Source organism: Phasianus colchicus, chromosome 2 (genome assembly GCF_987193195.1).
Source record: "Phasianus colchicus chromosome 2, bPhaCol1.hap1.1, whole genome shotgun sequence".
Taxonomy (NCBI): Eukaryota; Metazoa; Chordata; class Aves; order Galliformes; family Phasianidae; genus Phasianus; species Phasianus colchicus.
Window position 1 is genome coordinate 89,052,844 of NC_143437.1, and position 25,781 is coordinate 89,078,624.

A 25,781-nucleotide genomic window follows, 5' to 3' on the forward strand; every position below is an offset into this window, starting at 1 on the left:
ACCTAGATTCTCTCAAAATATTTCTTGAGAAGAAGCTTGATGCTAAAACACTTTGCTGTGATTTGTTTAGGTGTGTATGCACCTAATGTTTTTGCAAAATTTAAATGCAGAGACCTCCTCAGTCATCTTCTTCAAGTACTCTTCTACTGATAGCTCTTATAGTTAAGCTATACTCTAAAGAGTCTTTCCTTTTGAATTTGGAGAAAAGTTTGCAGGCCTTCTTGCATGTTTATTGGTTGGCACTGCAAATCTCTGACAATCAACCTGAATGTAAGAGCAATGAGAGTTTTGGGCTCTTAGGATGGAATTTATTCCTTTCTTGTCTGTAATGGTAAGTATAAGTACCTGTTTGTATCTTGCCATGCAGTTATTAACAGCTTAAGGAGTGTTTTTAGCAAGATACGAATAGGGGAATGTTGTGGCTTCTTTATATAAACTCCTCATGAACATCCAACTGCATAACAGCTAAGAGGGTCAGGCAATTTGAACTAAGACTCAGAGAGAAAACAGATAGAAGCTGCATTAATGTTGAATTCAAGGAATGAAGGCATAAAATCATACAGCTCCTGAAATGTAAATACTTACGTTACTGCTGGTGCTGCCAACCTGCTGAGTTAGCATGAAAAACTGGCTTTTTCAGCATCTGTTTATCTACTTTATCTGTAGTACTGTCCAGTTCTAAGTGCCCCATGTAATCCTTGTTGTGTAGATACCTGTGCAGTTATATAACTCAATTTACATACGTGTTATTGTTTGCATAGCTACAGTTAATTGATTAGGCCCCCTAGATTTTTTATCTTAGGTCTGATTCCTTTAATTACTATATCAGCTTTCTAAAATGCAGTTAAGAAAATGCTATATTTTTTTCTGAATATTTTTCTCTCTCTTTTTTTTTTTTAAGATTTATTTATTTATTATATTTATTGCTTTTATTAACTGGAGTTTTGCTGGGAATTAGTGTTTTTGAGAGGAAATAGACAAAATGTTTCCATGACAGATAAGTTTATTGAAATTTCCTAAGAGTATTGTGAACATATAGTTGTTATGCAAACATATCTCAAAACCCTCTCTGGAAATTCTGCCTTGGAAGAAGATCATAGCCATGAAAGCTTAAAGATCTTTAAATGAAAAGCATATTTTGCAGCACTGCTATTCCAATACAAGACACAGTGTGTTATCTGGAATATATTGCTGATCTTTGTTTACAAGAGATTCTTTCTATCTCCAAAAGCAGACATTGAATTTGTAATGCCAGTTTTTAATTCCTGCTGTCAGTGACTATAATGTGCAAGATAATTACAGGGTGTAGAAATGGTGCAGAAGTGTGTTTACAGCTTCATTGTTTTGAATAGTGATAATTTATAATAAAAGATCTTTATGATGTTTACTGATACTGCTAAGATACGTCTAAGGGTAGTGTTTTTTTCATTCAAAAAATTGTTCCATTACAATCCATCAAAAGTAGCTTTGGGAGGGACACTGTGAGCATCATGTATAAGACTGCATTAAACATCTACTTGAAGTGGGGGAGAGAGCTGCTCTGGGAGCTGTCATTCTGAAGTCACTATCAACAATGGGACTGATCTGGGATTAGTTCTTGTAATTTCTTTATATGTTTCCACCATTCTTACATCTAGAGGCAGCTTTTTTGCTTTAAGGATTAAATAATCTTGCAACCAAGTAGTTTTGCTTTTATGAGTTTATCTTCTCCTATCCAGTTCTTGCATGCAGAAACTCAAATTTCTGATAGTTTTTTAAAACTTATTTTTAAAAAGCAAGGCCACCCCTGCATTTCTTCTCCCCAAAAAACATTTTTCACTATGGGACTGTGAAATTTTCTCTATAATCCCAAATATTTATTTTTTATATATTAAAAGTGTCTTAGCATTCTGAGTGAAAGCAGTGGTCTGCGGGTGGTGGGTTTGCTGCTGAATATGACAGACCAGCCTGATGGGCTGCATGTTCATCCAGACTTGTAGAAGAAATGAAATAGTTTTTTAGCCATCAGAAATTACTTTCTTCTCTGACAGATAGATACTCTCTTTTTTTTTTTTTTTTTTTTTTTTTTTTCCCTGAGTATGTTTATTTCACTTCTGCGTGAGATGCAATAAACATTGCCTTGTTCATGATTTTAATGCTATTTTCTTAAAGGCTTGTTGAATTTCTGTCACTCAGCTTTCTGATCATTCTTCCATGCTGTTTATTTGACTTCCTTCTGGGTAATTCATGTTTGGAAAACCAGTTTGCACAGTTCAAGATCTGGTAAAGACTCAGGGCTTTGTAAGAAGAGATCATGCTTATTTTCTGAGAAACAGGGCACTCTTGCCAGGTGGACTGGGACATGCATTAACAACCTGCCCTTCCACCTGAACTTAGGTTCTCTGTAACAGCTGAACAGAAATAACTATCTGAGGAAGTACCTTGAGGAAAACGGAGTTCAATGCACAAACTCAGTCAAATCTTGGCCTTCTTTAATTCTTTGACGTTGAGCTTACTTGACAGTCCTTCTCCAGACACACTCAAGTACCTGTTCAGCTGAACAACCAATGTCCTGAAGAAGATCTTGTGTTTCTGACTGTCCAGCTTTAATTTCTGGTTTGGAGGAACAACGTGCTTCTCATAGTTGAAGGCAAGAAGGAAGGTGGAGATAACAGATTCAATTCACCTTTGTCCCAAGAAGGTCATTTTTAGTCACTGGAGTTGCTAAGTGAAGCCTAGCCTGTAGACTGTTATTGATGGCATAAAATCAAAGCTTCAGTGAAGCCAGTGGAGGCATTCGAGCTCCAACTCAGTTTTATAAACACAGACATTTAGTGATGTTTGAAATACTCTAAGGTATTCCACATGGACTCCATGTTCTTCTTAGAAAGACCCAGGTTTCTTTACCTTTCTCTGATATATCTGCCACAAGATTTGGATGTGTAATGCATCTTAAATGGCTCTGGATGCTCACATTTGCATTACTGAATAGAGAGTCTCCTTTTATATAGCAGAGCCAGGATTTTCTCTCTTACATTTAATCGTTTTATAATCTGTAGTTGCCTACAGATTCTTTGTGTGGATGAAGTTCTGATTGTGCCTAATAAATGATTAATCACCCACATTTTTTTCTCTGCTCGTTTTGGACTCTTCCTTTTATACATACAGCTTTTGTAAATCAGTTGCCCAGTGACTGCTCCTGATCAGATTTGGGTGATTGATGGACAGGCAATAGATATAGATCATCAGCCTTCTCTGGCTTTACTTCTTTAAATGTGACCCATTTACTTTTCTTATTTGTATTTTATCACTTCATTAATTTCTGAAGTCACCTGGATTTTGGAACAGCATACAGACATCTGGCAAAATCCCATACAGTGTGCTTTCGTGTCATAACTGAACAATGAGTTGCAGTTTTTTGACCATACAGTATGCCATCCTTTTTCTAAGCGTTCCATGTTAAAGTGTGGAAAATAAATGTTACACATTTAATGAAATTTCTGGAGCTATTACAGGTTCAGTTCAAAATCAGTATTACTTGTAAGGTACATGCAGTTCATTTTAATGTGTGCTAGCACTAGAATACCTCAGGTTCTTAGCTGTGATAAAACGGAATCATTAAACTGCCTGTTCCTTTACAAAAGGCAGGGTGAAACCCCTTTATGTAATAAGGAATTGACCATCTATTTTCTGCACAGGGGAAAGTACCCCATGTCAAAATGAAAACCACAACAGTTACACTCCTTCTTACATTCTTCCTTAAAATTTCCATGAGCTGGTGTATCTGCAGAGAGCCTGGGAGTTAGGCAGCTTGTGCATGTACTGCAATCTTTGATAATCGTCCTGTTTCATAAACTTTCAGTCATGTTCTCATGCTTGCCACTTGTGCTGCATTCCATTTGCAATGTTTAAGAAATTAATGCATCCATGTAAGGCTTTCTGTTAGTTGCATACTTGACCAAGTGCTCCATGATGCAGTTAGCTTAATTTTTCAGATTTTTCTACTCCAGTTTGATGTCTTTTGAACTTTATTTAAATATATTAGATGCAATTTTAACTGCCTTTTTTTTTTTTTTTTTTTTTTCTCCCCAGAAATTAAGATGTTTTTGTGAATGGATAATCCTTTAGAATGCACCGTAATACTATGAATTTGTTCAATATATTTTCTTCATTGTGAATACAATATCTTCTTGGATAGTCTAGAAGTACAGTTCTTCCTTCATTACAATGTAATGTGCTAACTTCAACACAGACATAAATTAGAATGTTATAAATGCAAAGTGATGTAAAGTGATGTCACTTTCTTCATATAACAGCATAGTATTAAGCAAAGTATTTGGCAAGTTTAGAAAAATAACAGCCCTTTCATCGTATGGGGGTTCCACTGTGCATAGGGATGAGTGAAAGAGTCTCAATGTGGACAGCAGTTGTGAATAAGCATCCTTGTATATAGTAAAGTGAATAAACCATAACAGAAGAGGAGGAATCTCACTTTTCTAGCTCTAGGCTATCTTAAAGAGACCGTTAGCTGGCTGGTGTGATGAAAACATCAGGTTGTAAAACATTTAAACTCTCTTCCCTAGCCACAAAGTTATATTGATCTAAAACTCTATTACTGTAAGTAAGAACTAGCCTGCCTACAGTGGGAGCCTCTTTCATTTCATTCACCTGTCTTACTTTTCTCACTTTATACTTCCATATTGATCTGGCTTGTCAGAACGAAGAACTGGCAAACACTTGCAAGTGGTTACTGGCTACAGGTGTGATTCTCTATTTTATTGTCTATTTTACAATGGCATCATGGACTGAAGAATGTATGGTGGTGGGGTAAAGGACTTGTCACACTATTACAAGTTTTTCCATGATTCTATGACTTCAAGAGGTTTTGTATCTTTCAGTGGCATGAAAGTGTTCAAGTATTGCCATTGTCATGATGTATGCTTTCGTTTCCTGCACATCTGAGAGACTTTGTACTGTACAAAGGATCGTGGGTTTCAAGACGTGCTGGGATCTCTTTAGTAGGTGAATGCTTTACCCTGTCATGACACAGGCTACACTTTTAAAGTGAAAGAGCATCTTTTTGGATGAAAATGTAATATTTTTCCAAATTACTGCAAAAATGTTCTGCCTTAGAACAACTGTGTATAGAACTTGGCAGTTTTTTTTTTTTTTTTTTTTTTTTTTAATGAGTCTACTGTTCAGAGGCTTTTAGAAATAAATATTTCTAGATAATATCTGAATGTTACCACTTTATGCCTATAAGCCATAAGGTATTCTGTCTTATTCTTAGCCTGGACTAAGCTAAAGTACTTGATATCATGAGAAAACCTGGCAGCTCGGAAGTACCATGCTGTTCACGTGTTCCTAAAGGCACCAATACTTATATCACATAAGGAATTTAGTGCACATTAATATCAATAAAAATCACGTGACTCAGTCCCAGGATGCTAACATTAAAACTCATCCAGTGTCCTGAAATGAATTTATTTCAGAGGTGATTCCAAAGGAAACGAAAGTCACAGGTAAACAGTCTACAGCAAGTAACACGACTGATGCAAAATAGATGTTCCCAAACAACAGAGGCATTTCCAAGATATATGAAAACTGTTGTTGAGACTCTGTGGTTACAGAGGCAAAGTGCTTTTTGTCAAGCTGTTTAATAGTTATGAAGATGAAATTACAACATATGTTATCAATTTACAAAATGTAAATGTGTTAGAGTAGTTTTACATTCAGAAATTACAGAAGAACAATTTCCTGGAGCATAGTCATAAATATTCTTTGTAGAAGCAGAAAGAATTCCTATGCACATAAAATATACTTTAGTTATGCCTATGCTAAATAGCTCACATTTGCTCATGTAAAAAGGTAATAGTCTGTGAGGTCAGGAATGTCTGAGTTCTGTTTCTCACCCATCCTAATGACTATTGTTTATTTCTCAGTCTCTAAGGGAGAGAAAAATGTCTTGTTCTAATGCATATGGATGCAAATATATGCTCTTGAGTATCTCCATACTACCTAGAAATATAAACCACTACATACGTGAGAACTACAAGTACTTCATACAGTAAATATATTATTATTATTTTCAATATGGAATATTTCAATGTGATTAAAACTTTCTCTTGGAATGGACCCTTTGTAATTTGCTTAAATAAGGAGTAATTGTGCTAAACTAATAGTTGAAATAAATAAGGGGTGTCTGGTTGTACAAGATATTCCTCCAAAGCCAAGTAGGGATAGTCTGTATTTATAAAAAGTGTCAGCAGGATCCTCAGGAATCCAGCAAAAATAATCAAATAATAGTTGTTTTGCATCTCAAATTTGTTGATGGCATTGATTGGATGGGATGGGGAGAGGAGAGATGTTAGTAAGCAAAAAAGGAAGGAATTGAGGTTAGCTTTGGCAGGCAGCTGAAGAAATTATGCTCTGTGGTAAATAGCCTATATAGAAAATATACATGAGAAGGCTAAGATAATTCTGGGAGAATTTCTGTATTCATTGGCAAAATGGTTAGTGAATGCAAAAGGAGATAGGCTTGCAAGATGGAGATGCTGGGAGGGAAAACAATATACATGCATTTAAATGAAATAGAAAATAATTCTGTTACGATTAACTGTGTTCCTTTGCATTTATGTATTTATAACATAGTTTGAGCACTTCCTTATGTTTTGGCAAAATTATGGTAAGAACTGAAAGAATGATGCATTAATCACAGATAATTCATTGTATTTATAGTAGGGCTACTAGATCCAATTATTTTTTACATAAGAAAAAGTAATATTTATAAAACACAACTGCTTCTATCAATAATGGAATAATCTGTTTGGTAATTGGCATTCAGATTTATCAAGGCTTATGATCAATACAGAGGTCACACATTAAATCAAACTTTAGATGCTTGTGAACTAAGCTGAAATCTTTTAAAATAAATTGACTTTTACTGTATGTTTAATCAGATGTCCATTTTATAAATTTCCACTTGTCATCAAGTATAGACTAGTTTACATTTCAAAACTCCATGGAAAATTGGCTAAAATAAGCCAATGAATTAGAGTAGAGAAAGCTGACAAGATGGGGTTTTGCTGTTGTCTCTTTCCCGCTTCAAATGACAACAGATTGAGAAAGGAGATATCCAATTGCAGTTTTGTATATATCTGCATTTCAGTGACAAATCATATTAGATTTTGTTCTTAAAATCTAAAGAAGAAAATTTAGATGAAGTCTAAATTGTAAGGAGTCTTCAGGGAATTTGAATCTGCGACTCTTACATACATGTACAGCAAATACGTGACTTCATAAAAATTACCTCTGATGCTATATAGCTGACAAAAATGGTATGGTTTTTTGTTTATGAGGGTAGTTATATCCCATTTACAGTTCAAATATGTCACTATCTGACTAACATAAGCAATATGCATCATTCTTATGCAGAGCCTTCTAGCCTAGTACAAAAAAGCTAAAACCACAATCTTCTGAAATACAGTATCATATAGAGACACCGAATGAGAACCCAAATGAGAACTCTGGGCAGTGGAGAGCCTTAGTCTTATGAGATAGAAAGCCTAGCATTTAATGAGAACATCTTAGTAGGAGTAATGAATTTCTGTGTATTGCTTCCAGTTTCATTTAGAGTATATGCAAGCTAGTTGGGGACTTTTGCAGCTGACTTTTTACTATATTTTTGGAATAATAGAATTATAAAATCATTTAGGTTGAAAAAGACCTTTAATATTATCAACTCTAACCATGAACCTGACTTACTAAATCCCATCACTAAGCCATATTCCTTACTGCCAAATTCACACATCTCTTAAATACGTCCATGAATGGGGATGGCAACTGCCTTTTCCAATGCTTGACCACAATTTTTGTGAAGAAATTCTTCCTGATATCCAATCTAAACCTCTCCTGGTACAACATCAGACTGCTTCTTTGTTTCCTATTACTTGTTTGTTACCTACACCTGAAAATAGAGACTACTAACCTAATTGCTGTAGGTAGCTGAAGAATAATGAGGTCTCTCCTCAGCCTCTTCCTGTCCAGACTAAACAAGCACAGTTCCCCAGCCTCTCCTCATAACTTTTGTTTTTCAGTCACTTTATCACTTTCATTACTCTTCTTTGCTTAAGCAACTGTTCTTGCAGTGAAGGGCCTAAAACTGAACACAGTATATGAAGTGCAGTCTCAGCAGTGCTGCATACAAGGGGATATTCGCTTCCCTACAATGCTAAGAAATGGTTTGGAAATCCTGTTTCCAGTCATAAATACAAGCTGAGCTTTCTAAGCAGCACAACAGTTTAATATAATTTGTAACTGCCTACTATTTATTTGGAGTTCCAACTCCTGTAATGCCTGTAACAATGCTGGAAGTGAAAGAGTGAGTGAAATCTTTGGTTCTGTTCTGAAAAGTTGCTCAGTGCTTCCTGATATGTAATGACTGCCCTCAACTGTGCAGATATGAATAGAAATACAGAGCTCTCCCATGGGAGATGCAAAACTTTGGAGGATACTGAATTGATACAACACTGAAAATGTCAAAAGTTGTTCCTCTAACTTGGTCAGCAAATACAAAATAGTCTTAAGGCCTCTTTTCTGACATTGATAGTCTCAGACTGTTTCTATTACCAGTTCCATTAAAAAAAGAGGTAAAGGAATAGACCTTTCTCTTTCTGTTACATTTCTGTCTAAATTTCATGCAATTATTTGGTTATATTTATGTGTTCTGGTGCTTTTATCCCTTCAGCTACATTGCTCTGTCCATTGTAAAGACTACTGTAGTAGCAAATCTTTGCTTGTAAAAAATAGGATTAAAATATGTGCTTGTATAGTGTACTGTTCAACTCTCCATGGCTTCTATAAGCACCTGCTAGCAGCAGAATAGGCAGTATATATAAAAAGAAGAGTGCAGAAAACAGAGGAGAGGCAGAAAAGAAACAGAGAGGTCAAATGAGTGTTTTTAAATCTGAAGTGGAAGAGTGAAAAACAAGTAATTGTCAGTAAAAATATAGGAAGTCACATGAAAACTTGGCAATCTTTTACTCCAAATCTAACATCTTTCATAATTATATCTGTAGAAAATATAAATGGTGTAGTTTAAATTTATATATCGAGCCCTTATTTTATCCTGTAAGATACATTTACTTTTGAAGAGTTACATGGGAAATAATGCTTTGTGGTTGTGATTGATGACAGAATCAGAATGCCAGGAGTTACTATACTGTAATTCTCCTCACATATACATGACTTGCTTCAGAAGTGAAGGAATGTTTTTCTGTCAAACACATTTAATCTGCATTTGCTTGATTACTAAAACCCTATAAACAGTACATCTAATTACATGAATGGTATCATGGATAGTACCTTGAAACACTTTATGCTTGTTGGCTAAAAAAATTTTTTTTTTTTTTTTATTGAGACCCTCTGTTGCTGTGAGAGGCAAATAAAAGAAGCTGTATATTACAAAGAAAATTAGTAAAAGCACATCTTTGTCTATCTTTCAATGTTTTGATTTCTTTATTTGAGAATAGAATTCATATCAGTTCAACAATGTCCATTTGATAGGCAGGGTTTGCAGATAGGCCTGACTAAAGCTACTTAGCTGATAAACCAGCAAAGTGCTCTGAGTATCAATAATGCTCATTCATATATTGATTAGAAAAACTGTCTAATGAACAACTCAAATATCCAGCTTCTTTGTCCCTTAGCCATTCAATATATCAAAATTATTTGATTAAATAAAAATATAAAGTAATTTGATAAACATCTTGTAAATTTTTCCAGTAATTGTTCAGAAGGCTATTTTAGGAGGACTTCTTCATATGCAAGTGTACTCTGCAAATATAAATTCAGATATAATGTATCTACTGTTTATGGTGTTACTTTTATTGAATGTCACTTCTTTGTACAGATCAGTTCAAAATCTTGTTATTATGTTTGTTTTTTATACTAAAAGAAATGAGCTGAAATAAGAATGTGCATTATATAAATATTATATATATATAAAAAAATTTCAGAATCGTTTTTCAGATTTTCATTTGTTAATCCAATTTCCTAACATCACCTTCTAAATGCTTTATTTCCATCAAAATGCACTGGCAGAGGTTCACAGTAAGTAGAAACTAGTGGATCAAATTAACCAACAACCTGTATGCTGTCAAATTACATAGACTTTCTAGCTGTCTCTGTTTCAGACTTTATTGTTTGATCAGGACAATTTGGCAAAATCAAAGCTTTAAAAACCCCGAAGTCAAATTTAGGAATTAAGTGTGACTTAAAAAACAAAACAACTGTAGTACAGAATAGATGGTCCCCTAGAAGATGCTTAGCATTATTCAAATGTGTAGTGTTTGTATTTAGAATGATTTAAAAAATAAATAAATAAAATAAAATAAAATAAAATAAAATAAAATAACATATTAAAAAAGTCCTGGTTAATATATTTCTATATAATAGGTGAGAATGCTGAGAGATTTTTATCTTAGGTTAAAAGGATATTAAAATTAAATTCTCAACTGGTGAAAGAAATCAAGAAGTTGTGGCCTCAATATATGTCATACAGTTTTAAATTCACATTAATATCTGACATGTTACTTAATGATTTATTATGGGAACATAGTACTAATAGGAAATATCTTGAACTAGGGACTTGTTTCAGATTAATTATCCGAAGAAAGTAAATGGCACTTTTGCCATTCATTTTAAGATACATCCTTAGGAAGAGTACCCATTCCTTCTGGGTGGATAGCAAAGAGGCTATTAATTTTGCAAAATGCTTAGGATCAGAATAAAGCTACTTTTGGAAATCTCTCTTGACTGGGTGACTTGATGTCTGAAAAACAGTGGACAGTAAGAAATCCATTTATTACTTAAAAATTAATTTTCTTCATCTATTTATCATGATGCCTTTTAATTATTTACAACTTATTCTGTGTTCTACTATAAGCTCTAAGTATGAGAAACAAATAAGCTAAGCAAAATGGCATTCCTCTTCAGGATCCTTTGCTCTGCCGTAAGTTTTCCAATGCAGTGCAGAAGTGTTGATATGCAGTCTGAGGTCTTGTGTGATTCCTCTGTGCTGAATGGTGAGACAAACCTTTGTTAGCCTGGTTATGGGGTTATGGCCTTATTGAAAGAATATTGCTTCCCTCCCTTTTAAGATGGACATTAAATCTGAGTTAGCTTTTTAGATTTCTCATAATTGTTCAGTTGTCAACAGAGAAGCTCACTAAGAAAGGGAACCTTTGTTATTCATGAAGGGCGTTCATCATGGGTATATAAAACCAAATAAACTTTTAAAATGATTTGCACAAATTAACTTCTTAAATAAAATGAGAGCACAGTGTGGCCCGCATAGTCTCCTAGCCATGCACAGGTCCTTGGTGGCATTTAGTTGGACTCGGTGATCCTTATGGGCCCCTTCCAACTCAGGGTAATCTATGACTCTAAAATTGATTTCTGAAATGAAGGTGCTCCTGAAAAGTAAATTGTTTCAGGCTCCCTGATCCATGTCCTTGATGGATGCACTGTGAATGACATCAGTGAAAACCGCACAGCACTGCATTCCTCAAGATTTTCACCTTCACATTTCCATGGCTTAAAACTAGAACTGTCTGAAATGTACCAGTGAAAGGATTTTCCAGCAGTGTCTTTTGAACCAACAAGCTTTTCATTATTTCTTCATGAATTTTCATTAGAAAATTAAAGCCTAGATATGTTTTGCTCAGAAAAATGGGAAGATAAGACATTTTAACCTAGAGATTCAGAATGTCATTTAACTGTATTTAAAATGTAATCCTATAGGCTTGCTTCAGTTCTGCTGCTTAATTTTCATTTTAAAAACAGCAACTAAGCCAAAAGAGTATATTTATGGCCTCGCCTAGCTGCAAAGATGATCATCATAGTCATCATTCCACCATAGCTACAGATTTTTCTGTGCTCTTTTTGGCCTTGTTTTGGTGTCTGCTGCACCACCTGTGGGTAGTCAGGCAACACTGGCAATCCCAGACTACCACACTCTGCAGAGAGACCAGCACTGCCTTTTCCTTGTGCTTACCTGTTTCTTCGTTGCATTAATTGATTTCATCTAAGTGCTTGTCTCTTTTGACACAGGAGCTACATTTATTAACTATTGACTACTGCAGTAATAACAATTAACCTTTCCTGTTTTTTTAAATATATTTCCTTCCAGTTTGATTTATGAATGCAGAAATTGCTCTCAGAAATACAGTCATCTTCTGGCTGGAACAAACTGTTTAGTCACAGCAGCAGAACACACAGCTTTCTAGGACAGAGTGAGAACAAATGTAGCTGTTTCAACAAGCAGGCCTCTATCTCAACAAGTGAGCTTAAATAGACAGGATTTAATTATACGGCTGTAATTTATTCAGAATGAGGTAAACTCTTCTGCTCTATGAAGATATTTCCTTTCCTTTTCTTAAATTGGAAAAATAAGGTTAAGTAGTAAGCTAGTAAAACAAACAAACAGAAAAAACAAAGCCACTTAGCAGTGATTTTGCAACTTTTTTTAGTGCCTGTAGAAATAGTAGTCGTGTAGAAACACACACTTTTATCTTTGGAAGTCACTACTAACTAAACTGTGCAGCTGGATGAATTCTCATGTCACAAGGGTTTAGTAGGAATTTGAAACAGATTCCTTGTTACATAGGCTTGTTTGCTGTTTCTGTAATACTTGCTAACTCATTTGCACTGAAGTCTCTTCCTCCTAAGTCTGGCAATGCTACCACAAGAACCTCTGCTGGCAGGTGGCAGGTGTGCAAGACTGGAAAGGACAGATAGCTTAAGATTCTAGTGACCAGGAGAGACCCAGCAGCCCATTGCCCCAGGTATGTGTGTATGCAGTCAGTTTATGAACCTTGGTTTAGCAGTTACTTATTCATTTCAACTATCAGTGTCCCCATTAATAAAGGAGTACTTTGATTTTAAGTCCTGTTACATGGAACATGGATGTACCAGGAACTGCTTAATAAAAAAGTAGAATAATTCTCCTCGGACACCTTGAATTCAAGCTATAGTTACAGTATTGTAACACAGGGCAAAATAATATCATAAAAGGGCCTATCTTGCTTCACCTTGAACTTGAAGTGTATTAGTACAGTCCAGACATTGCTAGCAATAAGAAGTAGCAGATCCAAATGTCCTGTAAGTTTTGCCAGCCAGAATTTGGTGAAAAACAGCATCTGTTATGTTACTTATATCCTCTCAAGGCATGACTGTCCACGCATTACAGTTACAGATGTTGGGATCAAATCTGTTCATTCTGATGAAATGTAGCTTTACCCCGTTGTAAAACTCATGATGCTTACATTTACAAGGATGTAATACTGCTCAATATCATCTCAAAGAGTAAGCAAGGAAGAATGTATACTCAGCATAAAGCTTCTGTTGAAATGTAGACGTAATAAATAATAGCTTATGTTTTAATAAGGAAAACAATGATTTATGAATGCCTGCTAAGCTTTTGTACGTGTGCAAAGAGATTTTCCAAGCAGTCTCTTTCAGAGTAGTTAGGAGAAGGAGAAGATAACCACTTAACCTTTCCTTATTTCTCATACAATATGCTGACAGCCCTCATATTTGGAAAAATTAAGCTTTCTGAATGCCATGTGCTTAAGCCTTTAATGCTTTAGTGATCTCTTCTTGACACAGTCATCCATGTTAGGAATCAGAGAGCATATGATTTTATTCTTGGGCTCCAGTAAGTATGATAGTATGCAAATCTGTTTAATGACGGCTTTCTAATAATGCAACAATAGACATTCTGACTTAGTTGGCAGACACCCACACACACAGCCACCTACACATCACAAAATCCAAAGCGTAGATTTTATATTCTGAGAGCTGTGGAGTTAATAAGAGAAGCCTCTTCTTGTCAGCGAGAAAATGCTTTTGGAGCAGGGTTTTTTTTTTTTTTTTTTTTTTTTTTCCCTGTCAACCAACAGATGATCTTGATTAAATCTTGGTTGGTATCTTATTAATGTTTCAGCCTGGTGATATTTTCATCAATTTGTGATGGCAAGTAAAGAAGAATTTGCAGCTAATACTGCTATAGCTGCCAAAACTCAACTTACTTCTGAATACCTTTAATTTTTTTTTTTTATTTGGTTAATGGTTTAACCTCACAATGAATATGTTTGTGTGCCTTAAGTGTTTGGAATTAAAATACTTCAGTACCAGAGTTAGACAATAAAAGTTTCACATATGTAGAAAGCTTTCAAACATAACGCTGTTATGAAAGTGAAATTCTGCAAATATAAAATGCATTTGTTCATTGTCTGTGATTTAACAAATATTCTATGAACTTGGCAAATTCTATGAGAGAATGGTATTACTTAAAAATATTTCTGCTTTTCTGCACTTGAAGCTACAGCACTTCATGTGCCTGAAAAGTACTAGTGTCAAGTGGATGAGTAGCAAATTGATATTTTTGACTTTCTTTTATGATCTATATGTGTTGCTCAGAAACTCTTGAGAACAGTAGTATTTCCCCATGGGTACTCTGTTGTACTGTTTAGAAACATCACATCTCAATGAATTTTCTTAATGTCAGGTTCATTTTCTGTAGAGCAGTAAAGTGAAAGGGATTCAAAGAACTGGAACACTGGAACAGGTTGCTCAAGGAGGTTCTGGATGCTCCATCCCTAGAGGCATTCAAGGCCAAGCTGGATGTGGCTCTGGGCAGCCTGGTTTAGTGGTTAGCGACCCTGCACGTAGCTGGGGGTTGAAACTAGATGATCATTGTGGTCCTTTGCAACCCAGGCCATTCTATGATTCTATGAACTGTCTTGTTTCTATATAAATCCTAAATAGCACCCAGAGATTCAGAAAGGGAAGAAGACTGTCTGGAACCATGTGATAAAATAGGTCTGTCTGCTTTTCCACACATCTGTGGTGTAGATTGATAGGGTTTTCTGCCACATTGCAGAACTGCTAGGTTGCTCTTGCTCCATCATGTTATGAGAGAAATTATCAGAATTTTGTAAAACTTGGAGTCTCAGGAATCTCTATTATAGTAAACCAGTCATGACTATGATTCTCAGGTTATGTGTCTAATACAAAGACAAATGAAAAATTGGTAATGTAATGAAAAATTTATCTTGGATGGCTAACAGCAAGAACAACTTTCCAATAAACCTACAGTTGCAAATACTGTAATCCTGTCAGAACAAATGAAGGTTAAAATTTGCAAATGTGAGTACAATGTGGTTTCACCTGACCATGTTCAAAATGTTGTGCTGCGTGTTATTGTCTCCGGTGAAATAACATTTCATTATCCATGCTATTTATTTCAAGGTGAGGGAAATGGAGAAGGTAACATGCAGACTTTGAGAGGCAGAATATGCTTTTTAGAGCCTGAATCCCTCTGAGATGAGACCCTTTTCTTTGTAAGTGCAGATCTAACTATATCATAATTTTCCCTTTACCAGCTCAAAAATAATCTGTGCAGCTGCACAGAAGTTGGAATCTTCTAATTAGTTCTAAGAAGCTTGAAGAAAGACATGCAGACTTTGAGAAGAAAAGAAAAAATCAGTTGGAGCAATAGATTTACTGAGCTTTGGACACATAAAATTAATTTTAGTTTTAATAATGTCAGTAGGCATGTTGCCATCCTCTTCAGTTGAAATGGTGTATGGCCCTCCATGAGGTACCAGTTGGGAAGCTATTATAAGCAGTCTTCTAACTATAATCAGTGTAGATCTTTTACCACTAATGGATGATTCTCAGTTGGACAGTAAAAGATAAAAGTGAGGGATAAATGGATGAGAAAAAGTAAATATTTTTTAAAAAAACCACACACACACACAAAAAAACATTTCTAAAAGCTGGCTAAAGAAACTTTATGGATTTTACTTATTACTGTGTTTTAAGTAAGTTAGCTCTGAACATAAGGTATTTCATCTATGTTAAAAAAAAAAAAAAATTCATTACTTTCCTTAAACCATAATATTTTCAAGAAAGGAAAGGTAGAAAAGTAGAAAACAAAGGCTGTATATTTATGTGTTAAAGTGAACTTTTTTTTTCCTAAAAGAATAAAATGGGACAAATGGCAGCATAAAATGCCATTCTATAAGCAGAAAACACACAAACTTGCAAACAGTACAAACTCAAGTTTATACTGAGTGAAAAAAAAATCTTGTTATAGCTATGCAAAATTCTTTTGGATTTGTATCATGCCTATCTATGACTTATGTGTGTATCTGATTTCTGTTTTGCATGGCTGCTTTTTTGAAAGGTACTGTTTTACGCAGAGCAAAATAGGTAGCTGATTTGTCTCTGTCAACATTCATTATAATATTAATATTTTAATGTGTTAAGATATACTTACTCATCCTACTCTGCAATTTGCAGTACTTACCTACATCATCATTGGATTAATCCTGAATTAATAATGATGGTAGAAGATTTTCGATAATGCAATCCAGTTATGTTTACCAGTGTTTGAGTTTGTGAGGGAATTGTATCTTTCTCTGCAAATTCAAAACCTAGATTTTGGGTAGGAGATGGGAAACGCAAAGAGTACTGGACTTTCAAGCCTTTTACTATCCCCTCTGAGATTATTTATGATTATTCTAAGTATCAGCTTTCATATCAGGAGAAATGTGTGAGGTATTCCCTTCCCAAAATTAACTTTTCAGTTTGGACTTAAAACAGAGCTATGCATGCTATGCGTGCTTTATACCGGTATATCAGTGTCATGATTTATCTGTGTGTTAGCTTCTAATGGAATCATAATATTGGCAAATAATGTTGGTATTCGGGAGTAGAGAGGAGATGTAAATTATTAACTACTTCCAAAACTTCTTCTGAGACTGGTGAAATGAAGGGAACTACATCTTCTCTGCTTCACATTCTCCATTCTTCTCTTCTAGCTTGAACTTTTGCTTAGCTGAGTGTTGGGCCAGAGTGCAGTGTACATAGAAATATCTGACTTCCTTATGATATGTACCTAGGCAGAAATTCTCTTACTGGAAGGGTGGAGTGTTTGGATGTTTTTGTGGATTTCTTTGAGATGGTGATAACTGTAAGAAGATAGAGATCTCAGGGTACTGCAAAGTTTAACAAACAGTATACTTTTAGGGGGAACTTTTACAGCCATGTGTGAAAGAGAGTGAAAATTAAAAGCAGTGTTGTTGTTCTTTAAAAAAAAAAACAGGTGGCATCTTAGTTTTTGAGGCCTTAATTATCTATAAAATAATTGTGTTTAAAAGTTGCTGCATGTATAGAAAATAATTTGAGATAACATATTTAACATCCTTGGAACAAGCCAGAGTGCTTCTCATGCAGGATTTTAAAGCTTGCATGTGCAAGATTTATGAAGTAGACATTTCCTATGTTCATGAGTTGAATTTTGTATTTTAAATTTATTAGAATAATTTCAGGATTTTCTTTCTGTTCTGCTTGATTAGTAATTAGAAGCAGTAACTACGTTGATTCACTGTCCTCATTTGTTACAAAAAATCCTTATTTCTAACCTCTGAGCAGAACAGCAATCCTGCTGATAGCCTTTCCTTCATCCACCAGGCAGTTCACTTGATCATAGAAGGCCATTGAGCAGAATCTGCCTTTCATGAGCACATGGTAGCTGGGCCTGATCCCCCAGTTGTCTCAGACATGCCACATGACCTCATCATCAAGCAGTACTTAGAGAATCTGAGTTTACACCTACAAGTTTTCGGCAGTAATGTCAGAAGTATCTGTGATGTGTGAGGATGGGGTCAATTCAGTTGTTGTTATTGATCTCAATAGGTATTTTGTTACAAGTTTTATGGAGCCAATATCTTTAGACAGAATCTGGTTTGCGTTGTCAGGAAATTGACTTCATATAACAATGCTCTATGTCCATATGTCCATAACTTGATTTGGTTGAGGACATGTCAGTATATAGCTCGAATGTATGCTTTAGACCATTCTGTACACTTTTCTTTCTTGAAACAAGAGACGGTTTGATCAATTAGTGTCTGAGCTGTTTTATGGATGCAAAGATAGTTCCACTTACTAAAATCAAGTGTGCTCTATCCTCTGATGGAGATGCTCCCTTTAGCAAGTGGTTCATTTCAGTTTATATACATCTAATCCATTCTATATTTGAGAACACAGCAGTACAATGAATATGCAGTGAAGTAGTGCTCTAACAGAAATAGTTGGTTTCTCCTTTCCAGCTTGAAGTTTACACACACAAATATTTTAGTGTCTTAGTTTTGTACACTGTGCCTATTTGGCTTCTTTTAGACGTGGCTTCAAGCACCTGGCATAAGCATAAGCTACCTAAGCACTGTGCTACAAGCGAATATATATAATGGACAACAAAGGGCTCTTGTATCATGGGCAGTGATCTTTGCTGAAGATGAACATGCAACACAAGACTGAAAGCCAGTGTCTTTTGGGAATGCCGTGATTGCTCAGACTGAATAAAATGCTGTCTGGGTGTAAGTGATGTTTGAGAAGTTAAAAGCGTTGCTACACAGGAGCTTCACTCAAAAGCCCTAATGCTATTTTTGGTCTTCATCTAAACTCTCTTAATGTGAAATAAATAGTTATGTTTTATGTGTAGGGCTTTTTTGTTTGTTTGTTTGTTTGTTTTGTTGTTTGTTTGCTTTTTGTTTTGTTTTTTTTTCCTCTTTGGTCCTTTGGATAGATAATATCTGACATGATATACAAAACATAAAGGTATTCTACCTAAAGGCTTCATGTTACAGGAGCAATATTCTCAGTACCACACCAAGAAGAGAAAAACAACAACTTCTCTTCCTGGGAAAGAGAATGACTTGTCTCTTAGACTGAAAGAGTCAAGAGTTGTAACAAGTAAGTTTTAAAAAACATTTTGCAACTGGGGCTTCTAAGTTGATGTATTTGTTGTTATGCACTATAGATATGTTTAACAACAATCTGTAAGCAACTGTCCTAAATGTACATAACCACCTAATAATGTCACAATGATTTGTTAAAAGTGTCTCCATTTTAAAGGATAAGGTGAGTTGATCTTGGCTAACTCCAGACACCCATCAGGAACCCTTTCAAGTTCATTCCTAAACAGGACACAACAAGAAAACAAACGAGAAAAAATGTTACGCATTACTATCATGGACAAGACAGAGATGACTTCAGGAAAAATTATTTAATGCCAACTAAATAATTTGTATAGTGAGGAAAAAAAAGAACTAAAACAACAACTTCTCCCCATATTCTACTTCCCAGGCTCAGCTCCAACCTATCATTTCCAACTCTTCTCCCCAGTTGGAGCTAAGAGATGAAGAAAGGGAGACTAGTCTATGACAGCTCCACTCTGCTGCTCCTTCCTCCTTGTACTTCTCCCTGTTCAAGCATGGGTCCTTCCCCTGAACTGATTCATGATAAATTTTCAGGATTCTTGGGTTCTCCAAAAACAGCAGTTGCTTCAGAAACCTCTGCTCTCATGCCTAGTGTGTCTCCTTCCCTCCTTCTCTCACTCTGCTTCACAGAGTTATTCCTCTCAGGTGTTTTCCTCAGTCCTCACTGTGCTGTGCAGTGTTTTACCTTTTCTCAATACTTTTCCTGGAGGCACCGCCATCTTGGCTGCAGGGTGTAGCCATGCCCCGTAGTGGAGCAGTCAGGAACTGGCTGCGTGTGGCATGTGGCAGCCCCAGTCATGCCTCACATGGGGACTCACAGCCTCAGTGCTGGCACGTGGGCACCTACACTCTGTGAAAATATTGAAGTTTAATAAACTGCACGAGCTGGAAATTGAAGCTTTATGATTCCGTAGAAGAAGCAAGTCTCTTCTGTAAGTAATTAGATATCAGAACAACTTGTCAAGGTAATTTCTTCCCCTAAAAGGTAAGCTCATATTCAAGGGTGAATTAATTCAGAGAAATCTAACAGCCTGTGCTATAGAGGAAAAGGGATGGGACAATCACCGCACTATTTCCCAGCTTTGTAGTCAATCCGCTTTAGAAGAATTAAGGCATTCTTTTTCGGTGGGGGTTTTGTGCAGTTTTTATTCATGTATTGCTGAAAAAAAGAATTTGAAGCATAATATTTAATTTTGGCTCCCTGTTTCACTTTAGTTCACTGATGTCTATGCTAAATCTAGTACAAAACTGGCACATTTCAGTGCTAGTGAACCTCCAGGAGGCAGTGGACAGCATGAACAGCATTAGAACCTGTAGGGAACCTTCTTTGGCAGGGGGTTGGAGTAGATGATTTTCAGAGGTCCCTCTAACCCCTATGATTCTGTGATGAGACATAAATGATCACTCATCTTCCAGTTTATTTAAGTGAATGGTCACAATTACTCAGTCTCTCTCTCTAACAAGCATAACATTTTCTAAATTAACAGAACGGTTTGATTAGGTTACCTGCAACATTTCCATTTTTACGTGACTGTTTATGTTATTCTGAATGATTCATCAAAATAATAATGGTAGCAAAATGTGTAATAGTTGATGTTTTTCTATCACCAATTCCATCGTGTTTAAACTGAGATAATATATATATATTTAATTGGCTGAACTTGACTGCCTTTCTGTGCTTGAAGCAGTTATTACTTTCAGAGAGTATTTTTGAAAATGAAAAGTTTAAAAATATGAATGACTCGGATTGTCCAGGCTTAATTCATCTCTTTGGAAATTCTCAAACTTTATCTTCTATTACCAGAATGCCTTCGGCTTCTGCTTTGTTTGCTAGGTCACATCCTCATGGCATTTTATGAAGATAAAAATACCCTTTGGTGCCATGACCTTCATGTTTTCTTTCTCTTCACAGGGACTGTTTTAATGGACTGTCACATAAACCTTTGCACAGTGAAATTTGTTTTAATGTTGGATGGTGGTTACTCTGTCCTTTAATACCAATGGTTAGTTTTATTTTTGCTCTGAATGATTAAAGGCTTTCTGCAGACCTTCAGCACAGCACATTCTTTCTTGTGCGCATTTGGAAATGAAATCTAGCAAACAAATGAATTACAATGCTTTTTATTATTGTTGTTATTATTATTATTATTATTATTATTATATAACTTCAGAAATCTTGTAGTGTGTGCTGTTGCTTTTTCACTTATTTCAGCCTGGATTGTTCTAGTTTTATTTCAATAAATTCAGTATATGTGAAATTTTAAAGACACACTGATGAAACTCTGAATTCCTTAAGAGACGGATATTTGAAGTCATGAAGTCACATTTTACTTAATAGGATAGTTAAAGAATATATTGTCTTTATTTTTTAATTCAAGATATTCAAGAAAACTTCTAAAATCTGATAAATATCTTCCCATTATTTTGATTGTTTAATGATTTTAATAGAGAATATCACTGGGACATAATGATATCAATACTAAGCTTTTAGTTTTTGCTAGTGTTAGAGCTTTTAATCCTTAAATCAACATTAATATTTTTTTCCCTTCTACTGTGGCAGTGTGACTGAAAATCAGCAACACCAGTGTTTCAGGTTATTGTCAGCTTGTTTGTTTATCTTTGTGAACTCTTGCTGTCAATTTGAATTCTTGTATAGGTGAATTGCTTTCCTACAAATGTGTAAAAAATCTCATTTATTTTTTCCAAATTTAGTTTTACTTAAGTGTTTAACTGTATGATAAACTTAAAACACACAATCAGTCTATTGCATTTATTTATTATTTATTGATTACAGTGCTTAAACAGAATCTAACTATTGGTATCCCACTGAACCTTGACCTTTGATAAAAGCATTCCTATCCAAAGTATTCTTATTTATCAGGAAATAGGCTTCCATGGGGAATATATTTCCACTCACTAACAGTTACTCACTTTTTATTTAGAAGAATATTCAGTACTTACATACTTGACATGTTGAGTTTTTCTTATCTTCTTATTTCAGAGCCACACCTTTTGCTACAGTTGTTAACAGTTTTCATTAAAGTCTAGTGATTTCTGATTGCTTTACATTGCTAAATCCATTGACCTGCAGAGATTTATGTTTATTTGTCATAAGGTAAATAACTGCTGTTTAGTATATGTCAAGCAACGACATTTTTTTAGTAGCAACGCTTGTTTCTAAAACTCTGCATAAATTTAAGGAAATAAGTTATATATTATAAAATGAAGAGCTAATTTAAATGCCTCAGTATGGACCATTTACAAGAATAATCCTGTTTAGACATACAAAATTTTCAGCTATAAACTTCTGCAATGGGCAATATTAATCTCAACTCAGTGAAGGGACTTGGCCAACTCATTACAATCAATATGAATTTGTTCACTCACCGTAATGTGAGCTGGAGCATGTCCTGCTTCTCAGATCCTGAGTGACAGTGAACCTTTTTAGCTTAGTGCTTGCTGACACTATAGTAATGGTTTTTGGCAGGAAGAATTTTAATGTTTTATTAAAACATTTTATGGCAAATTAGAATAATCTGAAATGGATAGTGGAAATTAACACTTTTAAGAGCTCTGATTTGCTTTGAAACATTGCAGTTTGTATTTGGCAGCTAGAAGTACAGAAGAAATTGTTGTGGCTTCATTCTTAATAGGAAAAATAAGTAAAGATGTATTACATAATTTAAAAGACCAGATCTACCTCAAGGTCTCTTTGTGTCATTTGGAGATAAAAATGATTCAGTGAGTTAAAAGTGAAACAGGCATGCTGTTACAGAGATGAAATTCTAGCTAATTGAAGTTGCTGTCATTAGCAGTAGTAGTAAAGTTGCTTTAAAATGTGTTTGTCTTGTTTACTACAGACCTTGTAAATGTTGAATGAAAGAGATAAAAAAATGTTCACATCTATCTGGAGGTCCAAATGAGTAGGCAATTTTTTTCCACAAAGCATTAAGTTTGTAGTAATTGAAAGGCACAGAAGATGCTGTATATTTATGTATAAGAGACAGAACAACTGGATATTAAACTCTATCATATGAACATCATGAATAATTTATTGGCAGTCTTTATCTTCCATTTCATGCACAAAGTTACTGTTAAGAAGAAGAAAGCAGAAGGAGTCAACCACTACAGTTTTAAGAAATTCCAAACTATTCATTTAGAAAAAGCCTGATATTTTATGACTGATACAAAAAGTAGAACACTTTATTAACTTGGTATTTTATTGTGCTTTTTCTTTAACTCTTTACCATCCAAGTTAAACAAGGATTATTATTCAACTAGAATAATTATCTAAACTAAACTAGAGTGAATTAAGGAAATTATACGTGTGCATGTTAATAAAACACTAATTCCCAGTAATTTTCCTATTTCAGTATGTTGTCCATTTTCCCTCTGCCTTCTAAGCATTTTTCTTAAAATTTTACTTGTACAACTTTGTAAATTAAGCTGCTGTCATCAAAAAGAAATCTAATGCAGGATCTAATTGAATTTTATATTAAAAAAAAAAAAAAAATCAAAAAATTCCACTCCCAAAAGAGCTTCTGAGACTTTTTAAGAATTCTTGAGCTCAGTTTTATATTGCAGAGTAGATTTAATTGTATGCTGTTTAAAACAAACAAAAAAAAAACATCATTTTTTATGTTTACTTTTTATTGACGCCAGTGGTCACTTAGTTTTTTTACCATTGATTGGTAAAAACTGACAAGTGCAGATCAGGTTTTACAAATGGTAACAAAAAAAAAACCACAAAATAAAAACCTAACATTATGAATACTAAAAATCACAGTGATCTTCTTCTCATACTTGTAAGTCTATACAATGATTTTCATACAAAGAATTCTTAAATTCTGTAGAAATACGGATATGTAAAAATGTGTTAGGGTGGTAGCCAAAAAAGGCAGAAAACAGGTCAATAAGTGGCATGCTGGCACCCTGCTGTAAGTCTGAGGATAAGAAGTTGTGCTACCACTGAAATCTTGATGTTTTCTTGTTTCTGAGAACAAATGTGTTACCAGTGGTGAGGCAAAAGAGCTGAACTTCTCATGGAAGATTAACAAGTCTCTCCTAGTAGATTAGTAGTAGACTCAGTAGTTGTTCAGTGCACATACTCATACATATACATTATCATCCATAGATGTTTCAAAACACTGAACTAGTACAATGTAACACAGTCTACATTTCCTCATTTTTCTCCAAACTGTATATTCAGAGATTATTATGAAATGGCTTTAACTAAGAGTCCCACTTTCCAAACCAGGCTGACTAGCCAGTTTAGCTTGAGCCAGTTCAACTCATACTGTCTTGCTGTTTGTTTGTAATGTGGGTAGGGTGGAAGACCTTTTGCTATGAGAATGGCTTCTTGACAATTGATTCTGAGTCATATATCTTGAGCAAGCTTTTAGGTTTCTGCATAATCACAGCTGATGCCAGCCAACCTCTCATGCACAACTCCGGGAGCTGCTTTGCACCTCCTGGGGTGTTGTGTCCTGGCCCTAGCCTCCAGGAAGTTTGATCTCAGTTAAGGAGAGAGCATGTGTTAGCTGTTGTCTTGTGGTTATGCAAAGCATGTGGTAAATATATTTGACATTTCTTTCTTTACTGTATCGCTGGTATACTATGAGACAAAGCTTCATTTCAGTTCCATGGTAAGTAGGTTTGAAAGTAGATATGTATTTGGGTGACTGGGTTGTGTGAAGGGCATGTATTTTTAGCTGCCTTGGCTTTAAGTGCCGAAGGAGGATTTCTGCTCTGATTCATGTTGAAAACAGCAAGAGAGGGAAGTTAGTCTTCCTGATAGAAATCCTTTGAATTGCCCTGTCCCTGAAAAGAAAAGTAGAAAGTAGAAGGCTGTGAAAAATCAAACCCAGAACTAAGAAGTGAGGTAGTAGCTGCCAGTATGAGAAGTTCTTGTGCCCAAATGGTTTGGCTTTGCCTTTTTCTTAGGAAATGTGAAAATGACAATTGTGTAGGAACAATCTCTTCAACCCTTTGTCTTTCTGTCCTTGGATATAAAATAAGTGAATTAAAATTACACCATGGAGAGGAAATATTTTCAGCAGTAATCAGACTGAATTATTGGCTGTTTTAGACTTGCTTCTAGGCAGAGGTGTGCCATGTGCCTTCTGGCTACAGAAAGCAGAGGAGAAGATATAAGTGATCAGTAATAACATGAGGTTTTTAGTAATCAGTCACAATTCGCATCATAGTTTGTCTGAATCAAATAAATGGTATTTGGGTTAATGGTACCAAATGCTAGGCATTCACAGTATAAAAAGTTTATGGAATGAAATTTGACATGCTTTACTTACATGGTAGTTTCATGTTGTGATTGTGCAGCATGCTACAGCTCTAAAGGCTTTACTTGACATCAGAAGCGATGAAAATCTTTGATTGGCTCATATATAACATAGTTCTAGTATACTGAAAGCTGATGGGTGTTGTGGGGGAAGGAGGCTATTTTTAAAGTTTTAGGGAACCAGATATATCTGCTTCATTTCTGTTCTTCGTATTTCAAGGTATATTTCAGTAATATGTTATAATCAAATTCCACATCTCTTCAGAGGTGATGGTGAAATATTTTCATTCAATTTTTGTGATTTGATTTCTAATAGAACTGCTACTAAAATTTATCAGTGTGGGCCATTTTCAGGCAAATAAATAAAAGACAACTTACAAATTTTGTATGAAAAATCTTTCATCCTTAATTCACGTCTGCAACCTGCAAAGACTCATAACTGTGCTGAAAGTGGCAAGGTGTGACAGTGGTTTTGATGCTTCAAGTGGTGGTTCTCTGATGTCCTCATGGAACTAGTATTGCTCCAGATGACATCTTTGCAGCGCATCAGAAACCATGCGCTTGAACCAGCAGAAACTTTCCCAGCAGTTCACATGAAATAACTGTGTGTTTCAAAGGTGTTAGATTTTTCAAAGCTAGGCCTCTACAGGGTATTTCTT

The 25,781-nt window shown here is 35.1% G+C and overlaps 1 protein-coding gene across 1 annotated transcript in view; it reads left to right on the forward strand.

Annotated features, from left to right (window-relative positions):
• CSMD1 (CUB and Sushi multiple domains 1) overlaps positions 1–25,781 on the forward strand; it is a 1,018,930-nt gene that overhangs the window by 121,423 nt on the left and 871,726 nt on the right. The window lies entirely within an intron of this gene.